The sequence below is a fragment of the Schistocerca piceifrons genome, chromosome 5, assembly GCF_021461385.2.
Source record: "Schistocerca piceifrons isolate TAMUIC-IGC-003096 chromosome 5, iqSchPice1.1, whole genome shotgun sequence".
NCBI lineage: Eukaryota > Metazoa > Arthropoda > Insecta > Orthoptera > Acrididae > Schistocerca > Schistocerca piceifrons.
Genome location: NC_060142.1, coordinates 51,862,480 through 51,875,481, shown reverse-complemented (window position 1 = coordinate 51,875,481; position 13,002 = coordinate 51,862,480). Strand labels below are relative to the sequence as shown.

At 44.7% G+C, this 13,002-nt stretch overlaps 1 pseudogene; it reads left to right on the top strand.

Moving 5' to 3' along the window:
• The first annotated feature begins 392 nt into the window (after positions 1-392).
• Positions 393-510, top strand: LOC124799391 (annotated as a pseudogene).
• Positions 511-13,002: the final 12,492 nt, after the last annotated feature.

The following is a 13,002-nucleotide window of genomic DNA, read 5'->3' as shown; positions in this document are numbered from 1 at the left end:
CAAACATTGAAACTTCAGGGCACTGAAGATAGACGTGCCTTAAAAAAAATAATAAAAAAAAGGAAATGTTCAAACGTGTTTGAAATCTTATGGGACTTAACTGCTAAGGTCATCAGTCCCTAAGCTTACACACTACTTAACCTAAATTATCCTAAGGACAAACACACACACCCATGCCCGAGGAAGGACTCTGACCTTCGCCGGGACCAGCCGCACAGGCGCCTTAACCAACGGGGATTGTCCACTGCCCAGTAATTCGCATTATGCCTATTCCCGTGACCACGATTCGCAAACATTGCATCATCACAGGAAAGTACCTGTGAATGAAAATCATCACTGGCTGACTAGAGTAGTGCAAATATATCATTAGCCCCTTCCTAATGCAATAATGTGGCAACGGCCTTGCCGCAGTGGATACACCGGTTCACGTCAGATCACCGAAGTTAAGCGCTGTCGGGCGTGGCAAGCACTTGGATGGATGACCATCCGGGGTGCCATGAGCTGTTGCCCATTTTCGGGGTGCACTCAGCCTCGTGATGCCAACTGAGGAGCTACTCGACCGAATAGTAGCGGCTCCGGACAAAGAAAACCATTACAACGACCGGGAGAGTGATGTGCTGACAACACGCCGCTCCTATCCACATCCTCAGCTGAGGATGACACGGCGGTCGGATGGTCCCGATGGGACACTTGTGGCCTGAAGACGGAGTGCTCTTTTTAGTGCAATAATGACACATGTAGTTGGTTGGTTTAAAAGGGGGAGGGAGAGGGAGAATGGATCAAACACCGATGTCATCGGTCCCTTGCTCCCAGTAGAACAATTACCCATGGGAAAGAAGAAAACTAGGAAGACGTACGCCGCAGTAACAGGAGAAAGGAAGGCCCAGAAGAACAACAAACACTACAATGGACAAAATAGGACAAGGAAACCACAGAGAGACGCGAGAAACAGGGAGAAGAGATTAAAAACAAGAAAGCAGATTACCATGGCTGGCTGACCATGAGAATAAAAAAGGAGAAACCAGCCATTCAGCAACACATTAAAACCTCCACCCTAAAAGCCCTAGGGTGGAGGACACAGAGGGACAAAGCAGATTGCTAAAACTCAGATCAAATAATAAAACCCACTCTCACGAATAAAACGTAAAACTAAAGCTGCTGTTGAGGCATTGTCGCCCAACACCGAATGCAGGGTGCTGGAAAAGTTGAAAGTCCTCCGCAGAGCGGCTCAAAGTGAGCACTCCAGCCACAGGGAAACCTTCCACACATTCACACTCTCCTCAGTGACACACTGATTGTTGTGCATACTGTTACGTCACTCCGTCTCCAAAAGCCGAAAAACCTTGCGGCGTAAGACAGAACGCAGGTCAGTTTGAGAAATGCCTATCTCCAGGAGCGGTTTCTGCATAGCCGGCCGAAGTGGCCGTGCGGTTAAAGGCGCTGCAGTCTGGAACCGCAAGACCACTACGGTCGCAGGTTCGAATCCTGCCTCGGGCATGGATGTTTGTGCTGTCCTTAGGTTAGTTAGGTTTAACTAGTTCTAAGTTCTAGGGGACTAATGACCTCAGCCGTTGAGTCCCATAGTGCTCAGAGCCATTTGAACCATTTTTGGTTTCTGCATAGACAAATTGGCCAGCCTGTCAGCAAGTTCGTTGCCTGAGATTCCGACGAGTCCTGGGGTCCACACAAACATCACTGAACGACTGGACCGTTCCAGGGCAGAGAGGGACTTCTGGATGTTCGCTACCAAAGGATGGCGGGGGTAGCACTGTTCGATAGCTTGTAAGCTGCTCAGGGAGTAGAGGTGGTAAAGGGAAGGTCTCCAGTTGGGAGAGAAGGGATCGCACGCGAACCGCAATCGTCATCCCTGACCTGGGCCACTGATGAGGGAGACGGACTGCCGCTGGTGGAAAAAGGAGACGGTAATTGGGACGCTCAGGAGAACTACGAATGTGTGCAACATAACTGGTGATCAGTTATGCACGTCGGATCCGCAATGGAGGGACTCCAGTCTCCACCTGGATACGGGTCACCAGAATTGTTCTAAAAGCTCCCGTCGCTAGGCGAACGCCACAGTGGTGCACTGGGTCGAGTAAACGCAATGCTGAGGAGTCAAGACGAGATTGAACAAGGGCTCTGGACAGCTGCAGCAGCGTAGAGTGATCTGCACCCCAGTTTGTGTTGCTCAGGCAACAGAGAGCATTGAGGTGCTGGCAGCACTCCCACTTAAGCTGACAAAGGTGAGGTAGCCAAGTCAATTGGGCATCGAAAACCAGTCCTAAGAATCGATACGTCTCCACTACAGTGAGTGGATCGTCATGAAGAGAAAGTTCAGGTTCCGGATGAACGGTACGACGCTGACAGAAGTGCACGACACTCGACTTCGCGGCTGTAAACTGGAAGCCGTGGGCCGGAGCTCATGGCTGCGCCTTGTGAATGGCTCCCTGTAGGCGCCGCGCCCTGTAGGAGTACTGGGGGAGCAACACGAAACGCAGAAGTCATCCGCATTCAGAGAAGGGGAGACTGACGGCTCTACAGCTATTGCTAGGTTGTTAAGGGCCGCTAAAAATAAAGATACCTTCAATATTGAGCCTACAGTACGACATTCTTCTGAATATGGGGGGAACTATGGGAGGCACCAACTTGGACACAGGAAGTACGAGGTGACACGAAGTTTTGGATAAAGCGGGTCCCAGAGACCCCACTCATACAATGTGGCTAGGATATGCTGTCGCCAGGTCGTGTCGTATGCTTTATGTAAGTAAAAAAAGACGGCAACCAGGTGATGGTGTCTGGAAAACGCTTGGTGGCAGACACGAGGGACAAAAGATTATCAATGTAGAGTGACCCTGGCGGAAGCCGCCCGGCTAGGCCACGTGACTCCGGGACCCAACCCAACCGCCAACACACGATACGTTCCAGCAGCTTACAGAGAACGTTTGTAACGCTGATGGGCTCATAGTTATTCACATCAAGCGGATTTTTACCGGGTTTTAGCACCGGAATGCTGGTGCTCTCCCGCCATTGCTATGGAAAGACGCCATCCCACCATATGCGGTTGAAGATGACGAGGAGATATCGCTTGTAGTCTGACGAGGGATGTTTAATCATCTGACTGTGGATCCGATCCGGCCCAGGAGCTGTGTCAGGGCAATGACCAAGGGCACTGGGGAGCTCTCACTCTGTAAATGGAGCGTTATAGGGTCACTATGGCGTGTAGTGAAAGAGAGGACTTTCCTTTCCATCCACCGCTTGAGGGTGCGAGAGGCTGGGGGATAGTTCTCCGACATAGAGGCTCGAGTATAGTGCTCAGCAAAGCACTTGGCAACCGAGTTAGTGTCGACAGAGGGTTCAAATGGCTCTAAGCACTAAGGGACTTAACATCTGAGGTCATCAGTCCCGTAGACTTAGAACTACTTAAATCTAACTAACCTAAGGACATCACACACATCCATGGCCGAGGCAGGATTCGAACCTGCGACCGTAGCAGCAGCGCGGTTCCGGACTGAAATGTGTCGGTAGGACGCCATTGATGTTAACACCAGGGACACCTTTTGGAGTCTGGTACCGAAAAAAACGTCTGATCTTCGTCCAGACTTGGGAAGGTGACGTATGGCACCCAATGGCCGACACGTACCTCTCCCAACACTCCTGTATCAGTCGTTTTATAAGCAGGCGATCATGCGCACGGAGCTGCTTAGAGGCTATTAGGTTCTCTAGGGAACGGTGCCGCTTATGTCGCTGTAGAGCCCTTTGACGCTCTTTAACGGCCTCAGCGACTTCTGGCGACCAACCAAGGGACTGACTTTCGCCGGGGGCATCCTAGAGAACGAGGGATCGCGTTTTCCGACGCAGGAATTATCGTTGTAGTGGCCTGCTCAATCACAACATCGACGGCACCACGTGGGGGATATTCAACGGTGACAGCAGAGGTGAAGTGTACCCAGTGTGCCTTATTTAAAGTCCATTTGGGCAGGCGCCCATGGGCATTATGCCGGGGGAGTGACAGCAAGATGGGAAAGTGGTCACTACCACACAGGTCATCATGTGCTCTCCAGCGCACAGATGGGAGAAGTCCTGGGCTGCAAATTGATAAATCAATGGCCGAGTAACTACCATGAACCACACTGAAATCTGTGGCGGCCCCAATATTTAAGAGGCACAGGTCGAGTTTGGACAGTAAATTTTCGACGTCTCTGCCATGGCCAGTAAGCATGGTGCTACTCCACAAGGGGTTATGGGCGTTAAAATCTCCCAAAAGTAGGAAAGGCTTAAGGATTTGTTCAGACAGAGCAGCCAATATTTTCAGGGGTACCGCACCATCTGGAGGGAGATATATGATGCAGATAGTTATTTCCTGTGTCGTCCATATCCTGACAGCCACAGCTTCAACAGGAGTTAGAAGGGGCACAGGTACACTACATACCGATTTCAGGACATAAACGCAAACGCCACCTGACACACTTATATTCGCTGTGGTTCTTGTAATATCCCCTGTAGCTGTGAAGGGCAGGGGTCCACATTGCCGGGAACCAGGTTTCCTGGAGGGCAATGCAGAAAGCAGGTGTAAAGCTTAACAGTTGCCGTAGCTCATCCAGGTGGTGGAAAAAACCGCCCCAATTCCGCTGGAGGATGACGTGATCGTTAGACTGGACTGGGAAGGCGTGAAACACTCAATGAGGCAGTCTACGCCTCAGGGTCATCTGCTGCCACCGACTTATTTCCTGAACAGACTATATTCATTGTTTACAGCATCAAATTTTCACTCTGCAGTGGAGTGTGTGTTGATGTGAAACTTCCTGACAGATTAAAACTGTGTGCCGGACCGAGACTCGAACTCGGGGCCTTTGCCTTTCGCGGGCAAGTCCTCTACCATCTGAGCTACCCAAGCACGACTCACGCCCGTCCTCTCAGCTTCAATTCTGCCAGTATCTTGTCTCCTACCCTCCAAAGTTTACAGAAGCTCTCCTGCGAACCTTGCAGAACTAGCACTTCTCAGCTGGTAGAGCATCACGATTTGTATTATAGAACTGTACATAATGTGTACATAGGATAGATGGTGATCTGTGGCATCTCTGCCTTAAGAGCAGAGATGCCACACGCACAAGTGTTTCAGAGCACACACAATTTGTATGAATTCCATATGGTGTGTAGCTCCAACACGCTGGAATCAAAACGTCTAAAAAGGAATCAATGAAAGTAATGGATATCTCCATTCGCACTTTAAGAATGGCCTTGCGGTTCTAGGTGCTACAGAGCTCAGAGCCATTTGAACCATTTTTGAACTTTAAGAATGATTTATTTATTAAGAAATAATGATACTGTGTGTAATTTAACGTTTCTCAAAGTTTATGAGCACGTAAAACATCCCAGATATCAAAGTTTCTTTCTCTTATCTTAAACATACCTTTGCCGTACATGCCAAAGCATTATGACCATCTACTTAATAGCTTGTTTGGCCGTCTTTGGAACGAAATACTTCACTGATTCTGCGTATCAGGAGTCCAACAGGGAGGGCCGCTCTCGTCGAGCAGTTCTAGGCGCTTCAGTCTGGAACCACGCTGCTGCTACGGTCGAAGATTCGAATCCTGCCTCGGACATGGATGTGTGTGACGTCCTTGGGTTAGTTAGATTTAAGTAGTTCTAAGTCTAGGGGACTGATGACCTCAGATGTTAAGTCCCATAGTGCTTAGAGCCATTTGAACCATTTTTGGATCCCACAGTTTGTTGGTATGTTTTTGGAGGTATGTGGCATTATAAGTTTACGCACAGGTCACGTAATTTGTGTAATTTGAGTGCGCGGTGATCGAGCCCGACAGCGACGCAGACAGATTGATAGAATTTTCATCAGTCAAATTTGGTTGCCGAGACATCAACGTGAGTTCAGTATAATGCTCCTCAAACCACTGTAGTACTATTGTGGCTCCGAGACACGGTGATGGAAGGTGTCATCGTCGTCGGGGAAGACATCAAGCATGAAGGGATGTAGGTGGTTCCCAGCCGTCAGCGTGTCTTCTATCTCTACCGCAGGTCCCATGCAAGCACAGGAGAATGTCTCTTGATCGCACCAGTGTGTGTCTGTGGCGCGTTGTACGTTTCGAGCCGCCGCTCATCTCGCTGTCGGCGTTTTTGGAGAAGACAATCGACCTTGTATAGCAAAAATGTGATTCACCAGAAGAGCTGATACGTTTTCATTGATCGACGGTCGAATCCCGATCGTCCTGTGCCCTCTGTAATCGTAGCTGACATTGTTCGTTGGGCCACATGTGAACACGTAGGTGCGTTCTGCTGCGGAGCTCCACGTTCAACAATGAAGATGAACGCTGAGCTCCGAAACACTTGTGCGTGCACCAGAGTTGTGCTATTAAGCCAGAGATGCCACAGATCACCATCTACCCTACTTTACAGAGCAGACATGCCTCTGAATGGCACGTTCAGTGAAGAGTTGTGGACATCCAACCATCTAGTGCCTAGTGGTAGTTTCACTGTCCTTCTTATCTCTTTCCGTAGATGCTCACGGCAGTAGCGTGTGAACATTCTATCAGTATCGCCGTTTTAGAGATACTAGGTCTCAGACTGCGTAATAATAATCTGACCTTTGTCAAAGTCGCCTATCTCAATGGATTTCTCCATTTGCAAACCATAAGTTCCCTAGGATGGTCACCCGTCCTTGTCTGCTCCGCTTACATATTTTTGCTATCGCGTCACGTGCCCGCAACACTAGCAGGCTGCATCCAACTTCGCGGTGAGCCGTGTTCATAACTTTTTGGCTCATCAGTGTACCTTACCAGGTGAGCCATCCCTAATTTCCACCCTCTGTGTCTCTGCGTTAAGGCAACTTTGGTTGTGCCCTTTTTGCGTGAGCGACTTCCTTGTCTCAGTCGCCCTCTCCTGACGGCGTCTAGTGTGCCCCTGCTGTTCTATAGTGTGCTCGCTGGTGGCCAGAGATTCCTGATCTTGCAACTCCTTGGTTAATGTGAAGTAATATTGTCTGCTGCAAGTTATGGCTGTTTTGTAACCAGGTTCCTTTTATACCGTTTTTTCTCACTGTCAGATTATATTAAGAGTCCTGAGTTCTTTATTTTTAAATGAACGCAAGTTCTTCAAGTTGCGTTTTAACAGATTGAGGACTCAAAATTGCAAATTAGAAGCGTTTGTTAACTTTGTACTTGTCTCTCTTACGAAGTATATGCCGTATACGCAAACGAAAATGTACCTTGTACAATTTAGAATGAGGTTTCTACTTTTAACTTGTAACACATCGTACGTACGGAAATGTATTAGGTTCACGTATTTTTTATGTTAGTAAATCTTTTTATTGTATCATGCAAGAATATTCTTTACTCTGTCGACTGGCTTGTGCACATGCTACATGACTGAACATGTAACCTCCCCTATTGTATCTTCTGTACTTTTTACGTAGTTTTCTGTCTCATTCTTGCAACAATTGACAAACTGCACCTTCCAGCACTAGGCACGAATAAGTTCATAATGTTTTAATGTTATTTGAAATACTAATGTCACTATTATTTATAGTGTTACACGTAAGTAACTTTTATGTTATCGTGCCTCATTTTACCATTCCCAACTTAAGTCTGAAGATGAACTGCTAGCTAAATCGAAGTCTGTCATCTAAAAAATGAATACTGCTCCAGACGGTGTTCTTCACTCATCATACATTTCTGTATAGCTTTCGCGCATGTTTAACCCATTCAGATACGCCAGTGCTCACATTCTCTGTCACCGAAAGTCGCAGTCCCAGTTTTCCAACTGTCACCGCTGAACAGAACATAGTTAAAGTTTTCCAAGATTAGATTTTCCAAACGGTGTATCACAATGTTTTACTGTGTAGCACATACATGAGGAGGGTGTTGCAGTATTTTGTTATATCCAGAGTCTATGGTTTATAAGTTTATAATATGACACATTTTACTTTTTGAAGTCAGCTGTAATAATTGATGATCAGTTTCGAGACAGTCTGCGCAAGCCACCACATTCAATGAGGGGAAACTGTAAGGTCTGCTTGGCCGTAGTTCGAGAGATGGTAAAAAAAATCGAGAGCGAGAACAATTTTTTTACACCTAGGAAGAACAAGAATAAAAGCTCCCTCGTCACTATGTCAGTGTTAGAGTACTCGAAGTCTAAGTAGGCAGGAGTGAGTGCTGTACCTGGACGATAGTGTACCTAGGGACACAAGACATTTCATGACCCGTATTTCAGTCTGCAAACCACCATAAGCAGTTTCTGGCAATTTCTTATGTTTCTGTTGTTGAGCGACATGTGGTTGTATTTTGTGCAGCGTTTTTAAATATTACAAATTCTATATGTCTTATACAGGTGTAAATGGTATAAGTGTAGATATTTCTACTGGTGACTGAGGTTGGTGTACCCAACAATATTACACCAGTATTAATAATTATAGGTATTTCAAGTCATGTGCTTTTAGGTTGGTTAGTGCCTCCAAGTGCATGTTGTAAGAGCAACCCATTAATGCTATTTTTCCCTTGGGCAGTAGGTCAAGTGTTGAAGTATGGACACGTGGGTGCAAAACGGTTAGTCTGTACTGGGAGGCGTAGTGCACTTTGCGATGCAGTTACGACTGTGCAGACATTAAGAAGTAAAGTTTGTGAGGCGTTTGTGGTAATATTGTTGGACACAGAGAAAGAGCAATCAACACACTGACGTTTGTTGATATTAAGGTAGCACGTATAAAAATATCTTCACCTATTAGCGTTACAAACTATGTATTAAAGCTGTTGTTAATTCTTCAGCTGCAGAGTTTTACAGTGAGTAAAAATCTGAATATTTTCAAAAATAGGTACGTAACATAAGGATATGGAACAAGGTCTTTTACAATAAAACACGTGAGATTTACAAATGAACTGAGTCTCTTTAATGTCTTGACGATTTTCCCTGCCTTGAGTGTGGAAATTTGTGAGAGTTGACACTATTTCTATCTGAAAACCTTTTTAATTATTAATTGGTTTTTGATAATACTTCTTCTTCATTTGATTTCACTTACTACTGAACAGCAGTAGACTAATAATGTAACACATGGACTATTAAATGCAGCAGTAACAAGATTTGCACGATTGCAACACTACTGAACTTCAATAAGATGTTTGTTACTAGGTACGTGACCACGATGTGGAGGAAATTCGGGTAAGTTGACGACATTAAGGTATATTATGATTTTCCTGACCTTTACAGGGTCAAACAGTTTATTTATGGAAAAATTATTACATCATGTATCTCTTAATTTCTTACTGTTAATTCATGTATCTCTTAAACATTCCCCTAAAACTAAACATTTTTGTAGACGGATCAATTTTTGTTTGTGGTAGTAACATTCGTCAGCTTACCCTACAAGATGGGTAAGATGACTTTGGAGAATGGGTGAGATGACGAAATGAACATTATATTTCGAAAACAAAGACATTTTATTATTGGTCATCCATTTATTACAAAAGTCACAAATATAACATTTCTATTTTTATTTCCTGTGATTTAAGCCTGTACACTGAGCAGGAGTCCGCTCTTGGCATCGAGAACATTGGTACTACGTTTCTGTCTTTCCAACCTCACCACAAAGGATGTAGTCTCTTTCATCGACGCAATCGGAATCACTGTAGGCATACTCAATCTCGATGGGTGAGTTTGAAGGTAAGTCGCAAAAGTATGTTCTAGGATCCTTTCTTTGTTTCATTCCAAAACCTCCGCCGAACGCAAGTTTACGTTTAGGACGTTTGTTCATTTTTTTTAACTTTGCATTCGCATTCTCTTTCAATTTCTTATCTCTGTTCATTTTTCTTTCTTTTTTCTTCTTCTCATTGTCCTCGTTTCCGTCTAACTTTTGTTGCCGAGCTGCTTTCACGGTTGGGCTGCTTATGTGCAGAGATGGCAACTTATTTCTTCGTTTTCTTGGACCTCCTTTAGGTGTAGCTTGAGGTAACGGATGTAGAAGTTGAGTTAGAGATAAGTGAGGGCACTGATAACGCACAAAATTTTGCGCGGACCAACGGAGATAGGAGATCAGTAGGTGGAGTGTTACATGAAGGCGCTCCTAGAGCATCAAATTCTGCACTTTGATATCCCAGGTAGAGCATCTGCTTTAGGCGGAATTTCATTGATGACAGTGTCTGTTGTTAATGATGGCGCGAAGCCTTCATCACTAAACATCTGTGACTTCATGTGTCATTAAAGTTCTTGATCGCATTATTTAAAGATGCAGCTTTTCTAAAGCAATATTGAGCAATCTTGCAGTGACTTGTATTCTTACCGCTCCACCTGGATGGTTAGCAAGATAATCAGTACAAGATTTCCTACGGGCCGTCTTCAGAGATCCGAATGATGACATAACCTGCGGTTGCCATCTGTGACTTATGTGAGGTAAGGAAACCTACAAGAATAATCAAATTATCTGTACAGAGAGTAACGTGTTCCAAAGTGAGTTGTGACGTATGATTTTCCATAAATAATTGCATTTCTTTCTGATGGTCTTACGTATTTAATGAAATACTCCAGCCATATCCCAGTCAGATTCATGGCCAACTCAAACAGATCTAGGTGGTGCACCATCAACGTATGCTGGCTGCATTCTAACCCTCTGATAAATAAAAAAATGGAGGTATGATGTGACTTGCGGCGCTAACGCAGAAATAAACCCTGACTTTTTTTTCCCCTCTACGCAGATGAAACATTTATTACCCTTCTTCTGTACGGTGGTACATTTGTTGGAACATTTTTTGAACATCCTGTCTCATCAACATAAAAAATTTGATGGGATTGCAATTTGTATTTTGTCCTTATTTCTCTGTATGCATTAAATAATACCTTCACATTCACTCAAATAAATTCAGACAACCTAGTTGCCGACTCTGGTTCCGGTTTACGAAATGAAAACTTGAGCCGTGCCATGAAATTTCGAATGTAATCATTCCCTGCCATCTTGTTAGCTTTATTGAATCTGTGCTCTATATTCTTACATTCAGCATAATCCTAGACAAAAAGCGAAGTCAGACCTTGTTAGTTGTAACGGGACATCCTCCCCTAGCATTAATTTTCATCAAATGTAGTTGTCGATACCAGTATTATTTTTCGAATTTTGGACAGGTCAGTATCATCTCTGTTGCTTTTCTCAAAACTTTCATATAGTTTTATACACAGTATATTATATTTCAAACTAAAATTTATGAAAATGAATTACTTTATAAAATGTTGTAGTGTCGATTTCATAATCGATAAGTACTAGTTTTGAATGTACAGATTTTTTTTATTTAGAAACATTTGAAATTACGAACTATTGGTACACTTACGATTTATATTATTAATTACGCAATTCTGTACTGGTGAGTATGTTTATTTCTGGATTCATTCATTAAATAATAATCGAAAGTAATAGTGTAACAGAAACTAGGAGAAAATCATTTCTTAAGAAAAATTGTAAACCGTTTGGAATATGGTTATTTCTGCAGAATGTGAGAGTCGTATGCACGCCACTGATGTGATCGGACATATTTTTGTCCTAACAATGTAATTTCGGCTTTGTTAATTTGAAAAATCAAAGGCCTGTATGATATACTAAAATGTGAGAAAATAGATTTACGTAAAAACAAAAGTTCTACAACAACAATCTTCAAATTTATTTAGATCAATCCAACCGTCAGGACCTAAACTGTGACATTTTCAGCTTCAAGAATCAGACCCCTAGAAATGAAGAACTGGAGGGAACTCTATACGACAAGCTAAGTAAATTAGAAAGTTTATTGTAATGTTTGCTCCTATAAAACCTTCATAAAAGACTAACGTGGACAATAGATGGAATTAGGGAACGTAGACAATAGATGGAATTAGGGAGGATGAGGGAGATTGCACAGTCCAACAGCTCTTCTATCCGAATCGATGACATATTTCTCGAATTCTTGTACAGTGGAAAGTCTTTAAGCTGACTTCTTGAATTTTTGCGAAAAAGTGGTCGTCTGGAAGGGTAGTCTTCTTACAGGGTGATCAAGGTAAAATGTGATGTTGAACATAACCATTGAAACATAAGTACTGACAACAGCTGATACAATAAAAAAAACAAGCTGTGATAATGTATTAATAACCGTATTAATAATATTATAATAATACAGTTCATACCTAATCACTTACGTAATAAATACGCGTAAACGGGTATCTGCACATATTTTTTCATGCGTTTTTTTATAATTACATTCTCATATTCCTTTTCCGCCTCAGAAAGTAACTGTATCAGTTTCTGGTTAGAAAGCTCAGAAACAAAGGATTGTATCTAACAATCTACACTCCTGGAAATGGAAAAAAGAACACATTGACACCGGTGTGTCAGACCCACCATACTTGCTCCGGACACTGCGAGAGGGCTGTACAAGCAATGATCACATGCACGGCACAGCGGACACACCAGGAACCGCGGTGTTGGCCGTCGAATGGCGCTAGCTGCGCAGCATTTGTGCACCGCCGCCGTCAGTGTCAGCCAGTTTGCCGTGGCATACGGAGCTCCATCGCAGTCTTTAACACTGGTAGCATGCCGCGACAGCGTGAACGTGAACCGTATGTGCAGTTGACGGACTTTGAGCGAGGGCGTATAGTGGGCATGCGGGAGGCCGGGTGGAAGTACCGCCGAATTGCTCAACACGTGGGGCGTGAGGTCTCCACAGTACATCGATGTTGTCGCCAGTGGTCGGCGGAAGGTGCACGTGCCCGTCGACCTGGGACCGGACCGCAGCGACGCACGGATGCACGCCAAGACCGTACGATCCTACGCAGTGCCGTAGGGGACCGCACCGCCACTTCCCAGCAAATTAGGGACACTGTTGCTCCTGGGGTATCGGCGAGGACCATTCGCAACCGTCTCCATGAAGCTGGGCTACGGTCCCGCACACCGTTAGGCCGTCTTCCGCTCACGCCCCAACATCGTGCAGCCCGCCTCCAGTGGTGTCGCGACAGGCGTGAATGGAGGGACGAATGGAGACGTGTCGTCTT